At 36.2% G+C, this 21,839-nt stretch overlaps 1 protein-coding gene and 1 pseudogene across 2 annotated transcripts in view; one reads left to right on the top strand and one right to left on the bottom strand.

The window, feature by feature from the left end:
• The window catches only part of CSRNP3 (cysteine and serine rich nuclear protein 3), a 203,361-nt gene that overhangs the window by 77,943 nt on the left and 103,579 nt on the right, over positions 1 to 21,839 (top strand). The window contains exon 1 of one of the 2 annotated variants that reach the window (XM_006065135.4): positions 20,200 to 20,714. The exons of the other annotated variant lie outside the window; for it this stretch is intronic. The gene's annotated coding sequence lies outside the window, so the exon portion shown is untranslated. Of the gene's footprint in view, positions 1 to 20,199; positions 20,715 to 21,839 lie in introns of those variants that run through there. 2 annotated transcript variants of the gene reach the window in all.
• Positions 11,335 to 15,554, bottom strand: LOC123331125 (annotated as a pseudogene).

Here is a 21,839-nt window from a genome sequence, read left to right as displayed (position 1 = left end):
TTGTCTCCTCCTCTCTCCTTCCCTTGCTCACTCTTTTCCAGCATTCTTGCCTCCTTGTTATTTATGGAACAGGCCAGATCTTTTGTAGTTGCTATTTCTTTTTCCCTGGAATTCTCTTCACTGTAGATACTCTCATGGCTCACCTCCTTCAGGTCTCTGCTCAAACATCACTTCTCAGTGAGACTTTTCCTAATCACTGCCTGCAATTTCCCATCTTCCCCCCCCCCCCATCCTGTCACTTCACTCCCTATGCCCCGTGCACTTTCCATATGTTAGAGTGTATATGTTAGTTATTTTCTTATTATCTATTTATTTTCTTTCTCCCCTCCTTCCCTTATGTCTACTAAAATGAAAGTTCGTTGAAGATGAGAATTTGTTCTGTGCCTAGAAAAACGCCTGAAACATAATCTGTGTCCCAAAGGTACTTTTTTCATGAATGACTTGAGTTTCCATTTTAAATATGAGGCTTAGAAAGTGTAACCCCAAACCATAGAGCAATAAGCTGTGATGCTGGGAACAGAACCCAGACACTCTAAATCCTGTGCCTTGCCAAGTAGTCTTCATCAAGACCTGTTTACCAGTTATTGGAGTAGGAGCTCGAGTGACAATGACTATCCATACTGTTTGGTAATAGTGAAGCTGAGAGAGTTAGAGAAAAGAGTAATCATACTTTCAACAGAAACTGAAAAATAAAATGGAAACAATGAGGAAAGTCTCTTAGAGCAGTCTTATGGATTCAGAGGCTGAATAAATAAGTAGGACTAGGCAGAGGAGAAAAGAGGAGATATTTTTGATAGAAATAACATATTCAAAGACATGGAGGTATAGGATTGCATTATATAATAGGGCATTATATATATGTGTGTTATTATTTTTTATTAGTTTTTTTTCCATCCCCCTATTAGTGGGATGGAAATAAAACATATAGGATTTGATAGGAAGTAAGAGGCTTCCTGAGGCAGGAAGCAGAATCTATATGGTGGAGGGTCGTGGGACCATGCTAAGTATCCTAATAGTGAGTCACTCAGGAGGTTAGTGGAGAGGGTGGTTTCCTTGATTACATTGTTTGAGATGGCCCACCTGATGGCAGGTATAAAAAGGGAGAGCAGGGACTAGACCAGCGGAGTGGTCCAGCTCAGTGAGAAAGCCTGAGCAAAGGCAGCCATAGTTGGGATGTGGCTAGAGGGGCAGAATTAAGAAACATTTGATGGAGAAGTCAGTGCTTAATTAAGTGGAATTAGGTGTAAGGGCAGGAAAGCATTGAGAATGATTCTAAGTTTCTTGGCTTCAGTAACAGGGGTGGCGTTGCTGGACTAAGATATGGAATGTGAGAGAGAAGCATGTCTGGTGGGAATGTCTACAGGTTCGTTGTCTGACACGGTGACTTTGGAGATACCTCAGGGAAATCCAAGTGATGAAATGACTCTGAAGTCTAAAGAGAGGTCAAGGTCAGAGATACAGACATAGAGGTCATCTGCAAAAAAGTGAAAATGAGACCCTAAGAGTGGATCTTAGAAGATCCACACTTCTAAGAGTGGATCTTAGAAGATCATGGCATCTGGTCCCATCACTTCATAGGAAATAGATGGGGAAAGAGTGGAAACAGTGTCAGACTTTATTTTTGGGGCTCCAAAATCACTGCAGATGGTGACTGCAGCCATGAAATTAAAAGACGCTTACTCCTTGGAAGGAAAATTATGACCAACCTAGATAGCATGTTCAAAAGCAGAGACATTACTTTGCCAACAAAGGTCCGTCTAGTCAAGGCTATGGTTTTTCCTGTGGTCATGTATGGATGTGAGAGTTGGACTGTGAAGAAGGCTGAGCACCGAAGAATTGATGCTTTTGAACTGTGGTGTTGGAGAAGACTCTTGAGAGTCCCTTGGACTGCAAGGAGGTCCAACCAGTCCATTCTGAATGAGATCAGCCCTGGGATTTCTTTGGAAGGAATGATGCTAAAGCTGAAACTCCAGTACTTTGGCCACCTCATGCGAAGAGTTGACTCATTGGAAAAGACTCTGATGCTGGGAGGGATTGGGGGCAGGAGGAGAAGGGGATGACAGAGGATGAGATGGCTGGATGACATCACTGACTCAATGGATGTGAGTCTGAGTGAACTCCGGGAGTTGGTGTTGGACAGGGAGGCCTGGCGTGCTGCGATTCATGGGGTCGCAAAGAGTTGGACACAACTGAGTGACTGAACTGAACTGAAGAGTGGATCAGACTGCCAAGGCAAGAACAGGGAACAGGGAGAAGTGGGTGGAGAATGCTGGGGAATACCAGGTGGGAATGGGTGCAGAAAAGAGGGCTGGATAAAGAGGAACCTGCCATGGCAACCAAGAATCAGAAGTTGGAAAAGTAGAAAATGCGTAGGGGAAGTTACCAGTACTCTTGCCTGGAAAATCCCATGGGCGGAGGAGCCTGGTAGGCTGCAGTCCATCGGGTCGTGAAGAGTCGGACACGACTGAGCGACTTCACTTTCACTTTTCACTTTCATGCATTGGAGAAGGAAATGGCAACACACTCCAGTGTTCTTGCCTGGAGAATCCCAGGGACGGGGGAGCCTGGTGGGCTGCCGTCTATGAGGTTGCACAGAGTTGGATACGACTGAAGCGACTTAGCAGCAGCAGCAGCAGCAGGGTGATTTAATGTAAGTGACATAAACTGAACACATAAAAAGGGCTGAAAAATTAAAAAGAGAAAGTTTCTTTTGAAAAAGCCAGTTTTAAAGGAATGATGGAAACAGATGTCTTATTGAAGAATAGATGAGAGATGATAAATTACAATAATTTTCAAAAATATTGAGTATAAAGAGAGTAGACCAATATCAAGATGGCAGTGCAAAATGTGCTTTGTTTTGTTTTTCAAATGAAATGAGGTGTGTTTTGGGTTGGTATTTGTCCTAAACACATCAAAATTATTCACTAGTTGCTTATGGCTCCTATTAGATATATGAGAGGCAGATTTCCCTATTCTGATTGGTCAGAATCTAGTCATCAGTCAGTATCCAGAGTCATTGCTAAATATTTTTTATATTCTTCTTAGTGTGATTATAGGCTAAAAGGAAGAAAGTAGAAAAGGAATGGTTGACGATATGGAAGAATGGCCGTTACTCATAGCAGAGGTCAGCAAACTGGTTGAGAGTCAAGTTTGACCTGCTACTTATTGTATTTGCTCATAGAATGTTCTAACATTTTTTAATAATTGGAAAAAAGAAAAATAACATTTCATGACTCATAAAAATTTCAAATTTCCGTGTCCATATGTAAAATTGTATTGGAACACAGACACATTGATTTATCTACATACTGTCTATAGCAGCATTAGCATTGCAACAACAGGGCTGAAGAGTTGCAACAAAGACCATATGTCTTGAAAAAGCCTAAAATATTTATTATCTGGACTATTACAGAAAAAACTTGTTGACCACTGATTTATAGCACAATTCCTAAGAAGAGAGAGGGAGGATGTGGGATCAAGGGCACATGCAGAGGTATTGGACAAGAAAAGGAAAAAAGATGCTTCGTCCTACGAAACAGGGAAAGCATGATAGGATTGTACAAATATAAACAGTTTTGTAGGGGCTGGAGGAGAAAGGAAAGGGAGCTCCCCTTACCACCACATACACCCCACACTTGAGGTGAAATGTGTCAGCTGCCATTGATCATGACATTCTAGAGGACAAAATCTGTGTCGTATTCATCTCTGTCTCCCACACAGGTTTCAGCGTACTACCTTTCTTTCAGCCACTCTCACTAAATATTTAATTGAATCCCAGGTGAAACTCTATTATAAGCACATTCCTAGAAACCTCTGCCCTTAGGGCCTTGCATTTAATTCTCTTACTATCTGAGCCCACATTTATTAAAGTTTGATGTTATGTTTAGAGGTGTAAAGATAATGGAAGCTGGCTTCTTATTCAGTTAATTTCCAGTTCACTAAATGGAGTCAATGTAGTCAAAGAGAGTTAATGTTCTTATTAAAATTGGCCTGTTTTCCCTTTTCTTTCAGCCTGAATAGTATTGTATAGCTCTAAAGGGTTTTAAAAATAAATACTATACAAATATCAGGTGTTAACACAGATTTTGAAAAAGCTACTAACAATGTAAGAGGAAAATAGAAACCATAGGAAAGTTGAAAAGTTAAGGGGGAAAATTATTGTCAAGTAGAATATATGGCAGCTCTTTAGTTATTTTATTTAGCCAGCATGTTAGGTTTTAAGAGTTTGAATTCTAACACCTTTGGGCATATACTACTCATTCACTGCCACTGTCACGGTTTCTCCTGCCTTATACCTACTCATACGAATACACTGCCGGCCCAGACCTGGCCTTTCATTACAAATTAAATTTGTAATTGCTAATGAAGAGTCATCTGAAATCATAAGAACAGTGATTAGCTTAAGGTTTATGTTTATCATGACTTAAATATACTTACACACATACACATACAAGAATATTTACATAAATATACATAAACTCACCCCAATCAGCTCTCTCTTGTTTACTTAAAAAGTAACAGCATGACAGTGGTAATCATATGGCAATATATAAATATATCCAACCATCATGTTGTACACTTTAAACTTACACAATATTGCATATCAATTACAAGACAACAAATTAATAAGCAAATATAAGTAAGCACCAACATTTTTAAAAAGTGACAGCATGTATGTGGAAGTGTTAGTGACTTTACCTAATAATCCATTGTGAATGTGAAGATTGATTTTGCAAGCACTCAGTGATCTAATCTTCTTTAGCCCCCCAATAAATGTTTTCCATCTCCAAAGGGAGATGGAAATGTGGCAATATATGATGATACTTTTCTTGGCATGATCATCCTAATTATTAATCATCTAGTAAGGCATAGATTGTTGAAAATAATACTCTGAGTTGCTGATGATAGCATTATAGTGCCCAATGACAGAGAAACATATCTATACATGCACGGCAATAGTAACCAGGCACATTTTCACACTCACAGGCTGCTGCCTCTACACTAGACACTTTAGATCTAAAGTAAAGGACAAACGTACAGTGAAATGATATATCAGAAGCTTTGGGGGTGGGAGGCAGAGCAAGAGAGAGAGGGGGCATGTATAAAGAAAAAAATCAAAACCTTTGCATATTAGTCAATTCATTTGGGATATGAGATTACAAATATGGGAATTTTCATTTTTTATTTCCAACTGCATCAGTTTTCAAAAAATACCAATTTTTGGTTCTTTGCCATTTTCCTCAAAAAATCACTCTGGTACTAGAAAAAAACCCAAAACAAAACAGTGCATAAAGGTGACAGAAACAGCAAGAAAAATATTCTGTTAACTGTTGATCTCTACTGATAGAGGTGCACTTTTAAGATCACTTGTTTTAAATGGTATCAAACTCAGCATAGATAAAGACTAAGAGAAATAGGATATGATTGTCAAGTGAACATGCTTTTTATTAAGTATCTTATTTTAGGCTTTCTAACTGAACAACATTTAAATGCATTAAACTAAGATAAATGTTGGGAAGCTGAGATTTTTTTTTTTTTAATGAATGAAACATAACTTATTAGCGGACTATTCTTTGGAAGGGGTCCCAGTTATTCACAAGTAAAGAAAAGGAATGTATAATAGGACTAATAGTTGTACTAATGAACAAAATCAGGTTCTATGGTCACCATTTAGCTTTGACACATTAGAATTTAAAGGAATACAGCTAAGTTAAGAGATCTATAAGAACAAATCAGAAAAATATTACATTTGCATTTTAAGTCATCTTTCTAGTTTCCTATTTATCCCATATTATGGAATTATGCTCTGTGATACTTTTCAAAACCAGTATCATTTTTAATTCATCCTGTTCCAGGAACAAAAGGTTATATATTAAGTTATAGTTAAGTCCTATTTCTTATCTTAGAGAGCTCACAGACTATTATCTTATCTGGAAATTTCTTCCTTGTTAAATGATGGGATCAATGGACTTCATCCCTAAAAATTCATTTTTAATATGAATATCAATTTAAAATATTAAACCTATATTCCTAGGGATGGAAGAAGTTGCTTAGTGACTTCTATAAAGATTTTTTGAAAATGCCCCAAGGTACAGATCTCTGAAATAAGAGAATAAGGTAGTTTGACCCCTTTTTAGCACTCACTTCAAACATAGTTTTTGTAACACGTATGAATAGTCTTTATGCGCCCATCTCTTTTCCTGCATCTTCATCTATCAAGTTAGTCCATAGCCAACCCAGGCTCCATACTGTCTTTTCTATCTAACCTAAAGCCATGTGGTTCTCACCAAATGATTCCATTCATGCCCCACAACCTTCCATCTCTAGTGACAGTATCCACCCAAACAACCAGAAGCCTGGCTCCCCAGTTGAGCTTGAGTTATTCAAATCACTCTGTTTTTGACAAGAAGAAAAGCAATACAGTAATCAGGTGATAAAGTTCTATCTAAAAGCAAACTCAAAATGTCTGTGTATAATTTGGCTAACTACTTATCAGATATGAAATTCAGGTCCGTATGGCGAACCAGACATTTTCCCGTTATGTGCTTGGCTTGCAGATCTACTCCATTCGTGATTTGTCTTCAATCTCTAAACTGTTTCACTGGTGTCTATGATATGATTTGGCTCACTGAAGCTTAAACTTTTGAGAAGCAAAAAATGCTATTATTTTTATATTTGGCTCTAGCTGTCCACTTTCATGCAGTGCATTTAGGAACAAGAAGCATCCCTTTAAACACTATCCATTTATCTAACATATAAAAAGAAAGACTTTAATTCCTTATATTAGTTACTAAGGACTGTTGCTTGTCAAATACATTTCTGTAGTTAAATAATAAAAAGCCAGAGTGCTTGACTGAAAAGAGCATTAGTCTAAACTAAGAAAATGGTCCCTTGAAATATTTATGTCTTACTTTTCCCATCAGTAAAATGGGATAAAGTTACAAGTGGTGCTTCTTTCTTGCATGGCTACTTGAGGATGAAAGAAATGTTTAAGACATCTCAGGAGAAAATTCAAGTCCATCAAAAGGTTGAATAAATTCAAGTTACCCAGCACAACCCCCTCAAAAGGCCATATGAAATTGGACTCAGAAAGGGAGAATGGTTGAAATATTTTTTCTTCCTCTCCAATAATGATTTCTTACTTTTCCAATTTAATAATGATATTTCTGTTTATTCTGTGCTCTTGATATTCAGTAAAAAGTCATTTCAATTTTGGCAATATATTCACTGAAATCTTTTGGGTTTTATTCTCTCTGCAAATATTATAAAGTTGTAATTTTTTCTATAAATTTAGCAGCAACGTTTACAAAATTGTTGCAATACAGGTCACCTTATAATCTCTTTGGTCCTATGAAATTTTCTACAACTAAACTGAAATCTTACTATTTTCCACAGCACAGTATGTCTCTTGCCTTAAGAGGAAAGAATAGACAGTTGCAATAAACAAAAACGGAGTAAGAAATTTCTGCTTTGTAAACCCTTTTTCCTTCTGGTCCATCTGCTGTAGGTTTGATGGGGGAGGGGGTTCTCATCATCAATCAATGTCTCAATAAGCATTTCTTATGTTAATGACCGTTAAGAGTCTTGTGAACTTAATGCTGAACGAATATAAATACAAAGCTCTTCTGTATGTACTATTACTGTGTGGACATTTTAGTCTATCTAACATACTTTCATTTAACACATGTCATGAATTGACAGAAAGCTTCTGTTGACAGAAAAAGTGTTCTTGAAATGGCTTACATATTGGCAGACGTGTTGAGCTGAAATGTGACATGTTTGTTAAGGCCCATTAGCAAAGCCTGAATACCTCTTGATGTGCAAGTGTCCGTACTCTGAAAGAAACTGACCTCTGACTTCAAAGAGATCACATTAGGCAAACAAGTACAAGCAAAATCACAGGCCCCGCTCTTGGACATAGCAACAGTTGAAGCATATCTCTTCTGTATTTGGAAAAAAAGGAGAGAAGGGAGAAAAATAGTTGGCAAAGGGGATAGTAATGATGATTGGTACTTGAGGAAAAGGCCGAAGAAGTTTTATCCATTGGAGAAATTTTTAACAAGGCTGAAAATGTGTTATCAGCTGTGGAACAGCTACTAGAAGAGAGAAATTGCAAGATACCCTGTCCGATCCAATTCTCATAACCCTGTTGTGATGGGTGAGAGGAGGAAGTGTGCACAATCTTTCCAGCTTTTCATCTGTTTTCTATTGAGACAAGCTCAGAAAACACAAACTGGATGCTGGTATTAAACAATAATTCTGTCCTCTGAATAGCAACCTGTGTGTTACCAGTATTATCAAATATTCTAAAGACAGCTATCTAAAATCTTATGTACATTTTATGTCTATATTCTAAAAACACTTTTGCAACAACTTGTTCAACAGCATTGAGCATCCCCCAGCGTGAAAGTCTTGTGGGAGGCACTAAAGATATAAATGTGAATAATGTGGAGCCTTTATCTTTGAGATCCCAGTTTATTGGTATCTTTCTAGAAATGCAAACACATTACTACACTATGATATTGTAAGGTGGATAGTAGAGTAATAAGTGAAGACATGTGAAAGAGAGAGAAAGGAATGGCTTTTTCTTTCTGTGCGCAAGGGATATGGAGATAGGTTTTAAAGGGAAGGCAATTTTGAGCTAAGTCTTAAAGGGTGAGCAAGAGTTGATTGATGAAGGAAAGAAGAGAGAATAAGGAACCAGAGAACCATTTCTCAGTTAATACTGGCCTGTGGACCAAGGATGGGCTTCTATTCCAGAGTCTCCTATTTATCACCAAAGATTTATGGGTCATTGCAGATTAAAAGTCGCCCCTCAAATTGTTGCCTGGGAACCTCCCCAACTATGTTATACTTTTCCAGTATATGATTAACTGTAACAAAACTGACAATGGGATATTAGGTTCATAAGTTCCAGCATCATGTCTCTCTGGGATAGCAAGAAAGCCAGAGTTAAATGGCTGGGCATTTGTTTTCCAGGCACTCTCATGCATAAGGAATATTTTGTATGAATACATTAATATTTTCCCAATTAGATGCTTTTACCCCAGGCTTTCCAATTTTTCTGCTGTTGAGTTTCAACTAGAACTACATAATGCCCAGCTTTGGATTTTTTATTTTTAATCCCCAACGTCTTCTTCCAATTTAAACATGTATCTCTTACTCTAGGGCCCTTACCTTCTTCTGTATGTGAAACAACAATCATCTCCTCCAGGCAAGTAAAATAATGTATCATAATGTAAGGCTCAGCAGCTCATTCAGAACTGAGACCTTCTTGTGCCACCTCTAGTCACCCATTCTGGTCCACTGCCCCTGCGAGAAGGCCTGGGAGTAGACACGTGAACATTCTTGCAGTACCTCAAAGGTGAGTTTAGAAAAACAGCACACACAGTGTGTAGTTGCTTGAAGAAAATGTTGAAAAGGAATCTGTTCATCAATGAAAAAAAATCACATCTTTGAAAAACCTGGTAGACCAGATGGCATTGTGTCAAATCCGGCCCAAGGGTGGAGTGTGGAGGCAGAATTCAATTTCCTTGATATCTGAAGGCTTAAAATCACAGCAGTTAAAATTGTTTGAACAATAGCCTTAATTTTAAATTCTTTTTCTACAATTAAATTAATTTAACATAATTAATTTTAATATAAAAATTATATCATTAATTTTTCATTATATCAGTAACAGGAAACAGAACACTTATAAAATTTAGAAAAAGCCAAAGTCAAAAATCAAAATCATTTATTACTTGATGTCCCAGAGATAACTATTTTTTATGATTTTGATTCTACTTTTCTAACTATCCTATGCTTAAAGCACTGAACTTGCAGTGTGTATATTGTTTTAAACTCATACATAATCCCTAATTTCCTTTAATTCCTCACCAGTCTTCTTTTATACATTTTAGTTGTAATCATGTTTGTTTATATTTCTGGTAAATTTCTTCACTAGTCATTCTATGACATTGATAAATATGTAATAAGTAGTAAGTATTAATATTAATTATATATATGTAATAAGTAATAATGTAATACTTGTAGATTATTAAGTCTTAAATTTATTGCTTCCACCTGGTTTCAGTGTGGCTATAATATATAGTAAATTAAAGCAAAGGGAAAAAATAAATAAATAAGGGGAAATGAAATAATGTAGTCATAGGCTTCCTGGGTCAAAGTGATACTGTACAGACACAATGTAATAAGCATCAGTAGACAACATTAAAGTCACCTCACTGTGCATGGCTGGGAAATGGAAGCAATATAATGCCCAATTATGTCTCAGTCATCATAATTCCTATGTTTCATAGATAAATATGGGCTTCCCCCATAGGTGACTCAGTGGTGAAGAATCCGCTTGCCACTGCAGGAGATGCAGGTTCAATCCCTGGTCTAGGAAGATCCCCTGGAGAAGGAAATGGCAACCCACTCTAGTATTTTTGCCTGGGAAATCTCATAGACAGAGGAACCTGGGGGGCTACTGTCCTAAGGGTTGCCAAAAGTAGGACATGACTTTGTGACTGAATAACAGCAGCAACAACAGTCAATAACTATCAGGCTCCCCAGGTGGCTCAGGGTGTAAAGAATCCACCTGCCAATGCGGGTGATGCAGGTTCGATCCCTGGGTCGGGAAGATACCCTGGAGGTGGGCATGGTAACTCACTCCAGTATTTTTGCCTGGAGAAGCCCATGAACAGAGGAGTCTGGCAGGCTACCATCTATAGGGTTGCAAAGAGTTAAATACGACTGAAGTGACAGCATACACGTAGATAACTATCAGCAATTAAAGAGGCAAAGATTAAAATCTTGCTTTGGCTTCAAAAGAGTAGCAATAGCTGTGGTATCCCTGGTTGTCAGCTAAAGTTATCAGGAGTCACCCAGGAATCCCTCAGGAGTCACAGTATTCAGATAAAATGTATTTACAGTTCTTTCTATTCTTAATCCAAGGTAAGAAATTCTTAGAATATCTAGACAGAGTTTAAATGAGACTGTGATCAAAAGTCTTTTTTACTATTTATTTACAAGACTGATGGCTTTTCTTCAATGGCATGTTGATGTTCCAAATTAAGATAGGTGTGAAAGGTTCTTTAGCCTGATAACCCGAATTAAATAACACCACTGTCTAATACAAAGGAACACATATACACTCTGATCACATGTGTATATCACAATTGTGTGTGTGTGTGTGTGTGTGTGTGTGTTTTAGTCTCTCAGTCGTGTCCAACTCTTGGCGACCCCATGGACCCGTCAGGCTTCTTTGTCCATGAAATTCTCCAGGCAAGAATACTGGAGTGAGTTGCCATTCCCTTCTCCAGAGGATCTTCCCAACCCAGGGATTGAACCCAGGTCTCCTGCATTGTAGGCAGATTCTTTACTGTCTGAGCCACCAAGAAAGTCAATTATATACCAGTACAATAAGGGTGTATAATTTCCTTCCCTGGAGAGTTAAAAATTAGAGCCAAACATACTTGGATCATGGTTTCATGTAATAGTGCTCTTTGATAAAAATAGATATGAATAATGAATACTAAACAGGAAGCTGACTATATGAACAGGAAAGAAAACGCATTCCTCATTTCAAAGAAGTCAGTCACTAGCATTAATAGCAAGCCTTGGGATTAAGCTCATTAAAACACCTGCCTAAAGGAGAAATCTAATTTATTTTTTGTATGTCTTCATGTTGTATGATTAATATAAAGCATGGAGGTAGATTTTGTGATCTGGACCATGATCTTAGTCTGCATAGAACACTTTTATATAGTTTCCTTATATGAGTATCACAGTTAAGTTCAATTAATGGTATTCCAGATTTGAAGTTTGATTGTGAAGTTGATTGTGCTTTCTTTACCTTTAATCAGGCCACTGAGAGAATGGAGAGAACTGTATATCTGGATAATTGATTTTGTCTGTGAACTCCTCTACCAGGCGCTGAACACTCAGGATGGAATCTTTGTGTTCTTAGGGCCTGTACTTTTTCTGGGTGCATTTTAGGCATTCAGTGTTTACCACTGACTGGCTCCATATCTTTAATTAAGTACAAAGACTTTGAGAGTCATGTCACCTAGAGATCATTTTATACACTGCTCTGTTTGGCTGCCAGTCTCTTGTTTCTCTCCTCAGGAATGCTGAGGCAGATACCCTTTCACGAGGATGAGAGATCCATGTTCTGTTGCCTGTGCCAATAACGAAATTGTTGGAGAGCTGGACGGCAAAGCTGTTGCCATTAGCATCTTTTACATGAGCTACATCAAAAGAACCAGGATGTCTCTCCCTGTCGGTGATCATAGCAACTCTTCCCAAGTTGGCACCTCCACAGGTCGCCAGTGTTAAATTTGATGAAATCAGTAATATTTCCAGTCTTCAAATCAATTTGAATGATGTCATTCACCTTGATGAGGAATTCGGGGTACAGATGGTGTGAGCATTATGGGTCACCAGATGAGGGATTCCTTTTGTGCCCATGAAGATCTGTCTTACTTTCTACAACTGATATTTGGCCTCCTCAGGTGTAATATGATGAAGAGCAAAGCAATCCCTGATGTCATAGATCAGAGGAAAATTCTCTCCAGTCTTGTCAATGCTGATGACATCCATAAAATCAGATGGACCTTGCCATCAATCTTAACGAAATTCTGTATGCAGATCTTCTCTACTTCACCCCTTGTTGGGGCATACTTAAGCCTGTTCCTTAGGAAAATAACTTGGGGGAAACATTCCCTCAGCTTATGGGGACTGGTAGCTGAATAAGGAGCAAACATACCAGTCAGTGTATCCAGCATGCCATGCTCTGGAGTTGCTACACGTTTCACCACAAGTCATGGCTGCCCTAGGCATGAAAGATTTCCTCTGTATTTCTAACATTGGTTACTGATATCATCATCCATGCTGTGACCCAAATAAAAAATCCTGGATTCAGGGTTCCCCCTCATTCCCACCTAAGTATCTGCTGACTTACTTCCTTAATATCTTTCCTTTCCATAACTAGGGCTGCTACTGCCTTCATTCATAGCTTTGTAACCTTTTCCTATTGGGTATTTCAACTGTCTCATTTGGTGTCCTTTTTTTCCAGACCCTCTCTCCAATTCATTCTCCTGAATCGTCTAATAACAAAACACAGATGTAGTCAAGCAATTTTTACATCCCCTAGAAGTACAAACTGATTCTTAGTTGAATTCCAAATAAGCCAGCATTACAAATGCACAACCCCATATCAAGATCAAATAAACTTACCATTTTCACAGTAAAGTTTTTAATTTCTTCCACATATACATTAGTCATGCCTCAGACTCTGTATATATTTTAACTCTTCTGCCCAGAATACTCTTCTCCTTTTCCACAGAAGAACTCTTACTCATCCCTTAAGATTCATCTTCCATATCACCTCTTCTATGAAGCCCACTGTGACTGTCTCAAGTAACACAATAGCAGCAGAAACACACTGCATTAAAGTTATACTATCTGGGTTTGGATACTGACTCTGTCAGTCACTTAACTGACAAGTCACTTAACAAGTCACTTAACTAGCCTATTCCTTAGTTTTCTCATCAATGAAATGGAGATGGTAAAAGTAACTTACCTCATAGGCTTGTTGCAATTGTTATAAGAATCAATTTATATGTGTAAAATAAAACACTTCAGTCTTAGTTAAGTACTTGATAACTATTAGCTATTTTTATATAGCTTATTCACTCCTGTCTTTATGTTCTTATACATTTTTCAATTAGAGGATATATCCCATTATGTTGTATCTATTTCTTTATATAAGTCCCTCCCTCTAGATGGAAAACCACTTAGCTTGCTGCCTGTGACTTATTCATCTCTTTAAACTGTCAGAGCACTGAATCAGATTCTGAGCATATAGTAATCAGTGAATGTAAAATGAATATGTGAATGAATGAATGAACTCAGGTAAATAATATGCTTAAACTATTTCTGTGTGTCTCATATAAATCAGGGACTTCCCTGGTGGCTCAGATGGTAAATTGTCTGTCTATAATGCGAGAGACCTGAGTTCAATCCCTGGGTTGGGAAGATTCCCTGGAGAAGGAAATGGTAACCCACTCCAGTACTCTTGCCTTGAAAATCCCATGGACAGAGGAGCTTGGTGCAGGCTACTGTCCATGGGGTTGCAAAGAGTCAGGCACGACTGAGCGACTTCACTTTCTTTCTTCTTTCTTTCATATAAATCAGAGTAGATTCAATCTAGTCAAGTACCTATAGACTTGTGTTAGTGAAATAAAATATAAGAAACTCCTTCCTGTGTCTTGAACCCCAAAGCAGTGTCATAGTTCTTTTGTGTGCATGCTTAGTCACTTGGTCATGTCTGACTTTGAGACCCTACAGACTGTAGCCTGCCAGGCTCCTCTGTCCATGGGATTTCCCAGGCAAGAATACTGGAGTGGGTTGCCATTTCCTTCTGCGGAGGATCTTTCTGACCCAGGGATTGAACTCCCATGTCTTGTGTCTCCTTGTATTGGCAGGCAGATTCTTTACCACTGATAGTTCTTCCAGTTATGATATAACCTTCCCATTGATATGGAAAAGCCACTGGTCCTATTAAATTATTATTTTTTTCTTTTTCTTTTTTTACCTGCCCAGTTCCATATTTTTGGTCCCATGTTAGACATCTAATTCAGCATAAAAAGAAATTTTTATAATCAAAGTTGATGGTCACTAAGAAATAAATGTATCTTTTGTGTTCTCAGAGAGGATGTTTGCTTCATTTACTCTTTTCTCTGGATAAATGCTGTTTTCTAATGCCTTTGTGCTGATAAAGAAAATGAAGGGTAGGGGGAAACCTGGATACTTTCTTCTCTGGGTCACTTTGCATAAAGACTTCTTTGTAGCCATGTTCAGATGATTTATGTACATATTGTATATGCAGCAGAGCAATTATAGCAATACCTACCATTTAACCTGCATCATTCTGCATGGCTGTTCACTGGCTGCTTAACCTAACATCTGCTACTTTGGTAGTCTAGTATCCAAATAGAATGAAGAATCAGAAAAATATAGCTCTAGTAGACTTGTATATTTTGATAGGTGATGGTGTATAGTTTCGGGGCGTGTGGAGGGGCATATTTTGTCTTAGTTTCCATTATCCAAAAGTATCTACCTTTTTAATCTTTGTAGAATTAAGACATATTTTTATTTTCCCAAGTTAGGAATCAAATAGCAGAAAGAAACATAAGTAATCTCCTCTATACTCTATTTAAGGAAGATCCTGTTGTTTTATAGTCTTTTGTAAGCTCCCAAACACAATGTTAACAAAATTTGATGTAAACCAATTTTCACAATATTTGAAAGTGGACAAACTGAGGCCAATACAAATCAAACTACCCATGAAATTACTAAATCTGTCTAACAAAGCTCATTAGATGCTGTTTACTGGTCATATATAATTTGTAACTAAATCACAGAACTGTTGAATTTAATGCAATAAATCAGAGAGCTTGGCCTATCCAACCAATTTAAAATTCCTTCTTTCTTTATGATGAATTCCTTTCTCTTCATTCCTCAGTTGCCAGGGTTTCATCATTTCTTCGTATCTCCTCTTCCTCAGACTGCCTGCAGCCTTGCTCGTCTCCTGCCAAAGTTGCTTTCCTTATTCATCACTTTGACCATACCTCCTTTTCTATGCCTTGGTCACTTCCCAGTGTCTCCTATGTTGCAAAAATCTCTGCACTTCAAGCTTCATCACACTCCAAGCAGGGGCACCAGACTTCCTTTTTTCTCCTTTAGCCTCCCAGCACATGCCTAAATCTCCTGCCACCCAAGCTTCCTCAAAGTTCCTCTTTTTATAGTAAAGCTATTGCCCCTGTTTCTGGGTTTTTCCCAAAGTACCATTACTGGGAATTCCCTTTTCTTCTGGCTAGTGAAGCAATCTCTTCTCTGTTCAGATATCCCATTCCTGCAATACAATCGTCTTAAATAACTCAGTCCTCATGGGCTTGGACACGCTCTTTTTTTTTTTTTTTTTTTTTTTTTTGCCTTTTTCTCCACCCTCCCAAATTGTATTTTCTTTTATTAATCCATTAAATGCATCCATTTCACTGAATGTTTGCATGCTATTTCACTTCAGTTGTGTCCAACTCTTTGTAACCCTATAGACTGTAGCCCACCAGGCTCCTCTGTCCATGGGATTCTCCATGCAAGAATAATGGAGTGGGTTGTCATGCCCTCCTTCAGGGGCACTTCCCAACCCAGGAATCGAACCCCTGTCTCTTAAGTCTCCTGCATTGTAGGTGGATTCTTTACCACTAGCACTCCCTGGGAAACATGTATGTGTATATATATATATATATATGTATTTGTGTGTGTGTATATATATATATTATATATATATATATATATATCTAATATATATATTAGATTGCCCTTTCTTGTACTTTTATGTTTATTATGTTGTCTCTGTCCTACACATATAAATAGGTTCTAGTTATCAGTATCTGAGTAACTACCACAACACTTAGTGCCTAAAACAGCAACCATTTTATTACATCTTTTGAATTATTTAGGACAAGAATTTGAGAAAAACTCAGCTCAGCAATTCTTGCCCCATAGTAACAACTAGGGTAACTTCACGATACAACTTTGGTGGATAGGTAGATTTGGAGGGTCCATGATGGCTTTACCTATGGGTTAGGCATCAGGAATGGCCAGAATCCTGGGCTCAGTTCAGATCATTTGATCAGAGTGCTACTATCTGGCTTCTTTGTGACAGTCTTACTGTAGTTATTCCTCTCACATGGCAACTCAAGGCTCCTGGAAGACTCAAGAGACTCCAAGAGGCTGGAGTGGAAGCTTTATAGTTTCTTAGGACCTAACCTTGGAATCTCCAAAACATCACTTGTGCAGCCTCTATTGGTTAAGCAAATCATTAAGGCTAACTTAGAATGAAGACAAGGGAAATTAAATTCAACCTCTTGATGAGAAGGATACCACAGGAATATGTAGCTATTACATGTTATATATATAGATATAGACATCTAGATATGATATTTGATAAATGATTTTATGAAACAATATTGAAAAGAAATTATATTCATTGTACCTAAAATACCTGTTAAGTCAATAAAATAGTCAAACTTTAGAAAACATATCTCTGCTGTACTACTCCTCCCATAACTTGCTGAGCAACTTTTATTTTTTAGCTAGATAGATTATAATCTTCTTGGGTATGGTGTATTTTTCATTTTTATATCCCTAGCAACTCTTTCAAGCTTAGTACATAGTAAACTCTCAAATGTTTGTTGAATTGAATTGAGTTAGTCCTGGATTTTGACATTGATGTGGCCAACTTATTGACTTCTTTGAATGTACTATAAAGAAGGGTGAAGGTAACTTGAAAATCCAGCCTTATCAAGGGTACATCTAACATGACATACTGGTATATGCCAGTGTGTGTGTGTGTGTATGTACATGCCAATTAATACGGTTCTAGTTAATGCAGGTGATGGTATCTGTTAATCTTCATCTTTCTTCATGCAGTAGAATTTTCAAGGGACCATTCACTTGGCGTGTCTATATCCAAGTAACTGAATGAATTGGATAGCAAACATTCTGGATTACTTCTGACAAGCTTTAGTTACTTTGTAGAAAAGAGGGGGAAACAAAATGATTCTATTATGCCTCTTTGTCATTAGAGAGAAGTCAAGCTAGTAAGAGTCAATAATAAGAATTGACATATCTTTTTTGAATTCACAGCTTTTCATATACAAAGCAAATTAAAATTTTCTTTTAATCTTGGATGGAATTTCCTTCTTTAAGCTGTGATCTTGTGTTTCTCTGGTAATTTCAAATGTAAAGAACTCTTGGCTGATGAACCTGTTATATAAGCAGAGGCATTGCTGTTCATTGTGTGAGAATCAGAAACTCTGCTGCAATTCTCTTGTCATGTCCCTGACCAAGTAACAGAATTTTGATTGCAAGGATGGGTATATTTTGTAATTTGTTTTAATCCTGAGGCAATTTTGAGATTCATTTCAAATTACTTACTAAATTCATTTCTAGTTTATTTTCTGCAGGTATTAGGGAAAAATCACCTCTTATTTCAGAAAGTCCTATCTACTTACTAGAACTGTTTATCTCTGCTACTAGGAAAATGCATTTAAAAATTCTCAACTATTCATTAGAATTTTACATCGTTTCTCCTTACTTTACTAATATTAGTTGACAATGCTTGGTTAAAACTTATTTAGAGAACTGAAGTATAAAAATATTGCTATTTATTTCCATGATATGTTTTCCAAAGATTTTTCTGCTCCTATTTTGCAGACTTGACAAATAAGGCATAAGATGATAGAATAATTCACCAAGGTCATTTAAGACAATAGTAGACCTGGGAAGCTTATTACTGTTTCATGATCATTTTGTTTTTTTCTAGATCTTTCCAACTCTGTTGTCCATCTTTAAATACCTTTTTCAACATTAATGAATTTAATAAGCTTTTACATTTAATACATTGTTTACAGACTATAGTCTTTCCATTGGAGATATTATTTTACTGATAATTTGTTTAAACTGCTTTCTATATCTATATCCCTTGTATTTATACAGTTCTTTCTTATTATAAATTATTTCTTTACATACATTCATACAAAATTCATATATATAGATTTTTATTTTTAATTTCACAACCTTTGCCCCTCCCTCTCCCCAAAATTCGAAAGTAACTTAGTTTTCTGCTGATTCTTTTTTTCCATTTGGCGACCATTTTATTTCACTGTTTTTGAAGTGATGCAGTAACAGAAAAATGGCTGCCTTTTGTTTATTTCCTTGTACATTAACATGATGACATCATCAAAGATATTAGCTACAATATGCATATCTTTAAGAACCCAGAATTACACTATAAGCCAGAAACCCTTGTTTTCCTTTTTCTTTTAATGCCCCAAGGTTTTCTAGCTTTAGCGCATCTCTTGTTTGCAGGGGAAAATGAACATGAGCATTTTGGAACAAATACATTAAAATGGTGGCATTTGAAACATATCTGAATATTTTTTCAAGGTTAAGAAAAATCCATGAAAAGACATTTATTTAAGTCATGAAACATTCTAAATCAATGTTAACACTACAAAAAATATTATAAAGAATGATGTTAAATCATCATATTTAGAGACTGGCTATTTAGCCACACATGCCTATTTTGGCTTTAAATTATTTTTTAAAATTTCAGCCAACACAAAAAAATTTTAAGTTATAATTATTTCCAAAAAATAACTTCTCATTAATGAAAAGTTTAAACAGGTATATAGATTTACTATTTTTAGGATTACTATATTACTTACAGGCATTATTAAAATGTTCCATATATCTAACTGTACAGAAAATTTTATTTTCTGATATTTATGTATGGTGTTTCTGACTTTTACTTCTGTGCTCTTTGTTGCACATTGCATGTATTTGTCCTAAGATTTCCATTGAGATTAACAAGAAACAAGCTTTCAATTACCAATTCAATTTAGATTATTAAAGAGATAAGAAGTTTATTTTTTCATCAACTTCCAATTATTAAATAGCTTTTTCATTTGGAAATCCACTATCCATTTTCAAATTTTGACAAATAATTTTAGGTAATTATTTTAAAATATACTTTGGAAAGATAATCTGACTATACCTATGTGTATATATGTACATGTATTAATTCAATATTTACATAGAAGAAAAATTACTATAAATGTTGAGTAGTCAGCTTGAAACTACTTGTTAACACTGAAATCAGATGAGGTAAACCAGATGCTTTATTGAGGTAAGCTGTCTAAAATAAGTTACTGCGATTTTAAGAATTAATATGAACCACATGCCCTTTAGATCTTTAAATTGAAATCTTCATTGTTCTTTTAAGTCAGCTCTTCTAGGAATGTGTCATCTTTTGAGAAGATAAATTAATCATCTACCTCACTTATATACATCAATAAAAGACACCCACTCTCTCATCTACTTTATCAAAAGTAATTAGAACATCTCTATTTTTATTCATATGTCGTATCTATTAGTGACTGAGATTTTCATTGAGGTGATTTTGAGGGAAACAGTGACTTATCCTTTAGAAAACAACCAAGAAAAAGAAACACCAGCAATCTAAAGGTTAAACATACTGTCAAATCATTCAGTTCAGTAAGGTTCTTTAATAACATTTGTACAAAAGTACTTTCAGAAAGCAAAAGGTGGGAAACAGCTTTTTCCTTAGTTCCCCTTCCTTAAATTATTTTCCAGCCTCCTATTAAAATGAAATCTAGTGAACTTCTTTTGAATTCCTGCTCAAATGTTTTCTATAATAATAATAAAAAAAATCTTGTGAAGGGATTTCCATAAGTTGTGCTGCATTAATGACTTAGAGCAGCTCCCTAATCTGTTATTCCTTCCTCCTAGCAGACCTCAGCTGATAAAAATATCCATAGACACAGTGAAGTCAGTGGCATGCCTGGCTTTCTCAGACAAAACTCCCATGTGATCACATATAGGCAGCCTCAGTGAGGCTGATGCCGTGCAGCAAGCAGTAGGTAATGAGTCTTTGTGCAGAGTGAAGCTCTTGTCGCTGAACAATAAAGCATACGGTACCAGCAATAAAACACAGGGCTGGCAAATTTCAGAAGATTCCGCTGAACCAGGAAGAACAGTGCCTTCGGTGATGCTGACACACATTAGAAAATGTTAATCAATTTATTTTGGATTCTAATGAAAAAAGAGTGCAAGGACTAAGACTACAGCTATTTGAACAGGTCAGTGATTTTATAAATTACTCCAACACTTCCTTGTGTTTGATTGGATTTAAATTAGGATGGGCTGATGTGCATTTTGCCTTAAAAACTTTGCAAGATATTTACAGTGTGTAATATGAAGGATGCACTTGAATTGACCCAACTCAATTAAATGGCTGATGTAGTCAGATGTGATAGAGAAATGTTTATATGATTATAGTAAACTGAAAAGTTATTTATCCTATTTAAAATTTTATGGGTTAAAAAAATCATTCAGTAATTTCTAACCTTCTATAATGCAGAAATAACATATGGCAGAATACTAACAAATAGCTCAAATAAAAATCTTCACATTTATTTTTCCAGGATTAAAAAATTCTGTACTGCAATAGTTTGTGTCTTATGAATTGGATGATATAGCATTCAAAATTTATTGGTATCTTTTAGTGCACTACAAGAGATTTAACATATTTAATTATTTAAATAACAAATTTTAAAACCAAGAAAATTTTGAAATGTTAATAATGCTATCTCCCAGAACAATGCATTTTATATTTAAGTATAAAATAGCATATACCTATATTAATCTGTTGTGTGCCTTTTATTTTTCATGTTATATTTCTTTATTGTATTAAACCTTTTATTTCATAAATATTATTCACTCATTAAAGGAGAAAATAAATTAGCTTAATTTTAAAAAGAAGAATGGATTAATTATGTGATGATGCATACTTCCATTGACTCACCATTTAGAAAAGAGTATGTGCCTTCATGGGTATTTATAAAAATACGTATACATGACCTTCTGTACCTAGAAAATAATCACTTCTTAGGTTTATGAGCAAGAGAGTTTGTGTTTTAAATAGAGAGACTGCTGTGTGTAGGAAGACAAGGGAAGAAATAACTCTAGCAAATAATAGCACAACACTGAACATCTCTGCCAAAGAGAGACAAGCATTACTGCTGCATGAATCTTTAGATCAAAACACATAGTTTAACTTTGCTCTACATTTTTACTGCTGTGTTGTTTTAAAGGCATTGTGGGACCTAAATTCTTTACAATTAATTTCTCGGACATCATTAAGGATGATCTTAAGGCACTAGGGCGCATTTAACATTTTATAGAATTACCACAGTGACTTCATG

The sequence above is a fragment of the Bubalus bubalis genome, chromosome 2 (assembly GCF_019923935.1).
Source record: "Bubalus bubalis isolate 160015118507 breed Murrah chromosome 2, NDDB_SH_1, whole genome shotgun sequence".
NCBI classification, from domain to species: domain Eukaryota; kingdom Metazoa; phylum Chordata; class Mammalia; order Artiodactyla; family Bovidae; genus Bubalus; species Bubalus bubalis.
Note: the sequence above shows the minus strand (reverse complement) of the source record. Positions and strands in the feature narration are given on the sequence as shown.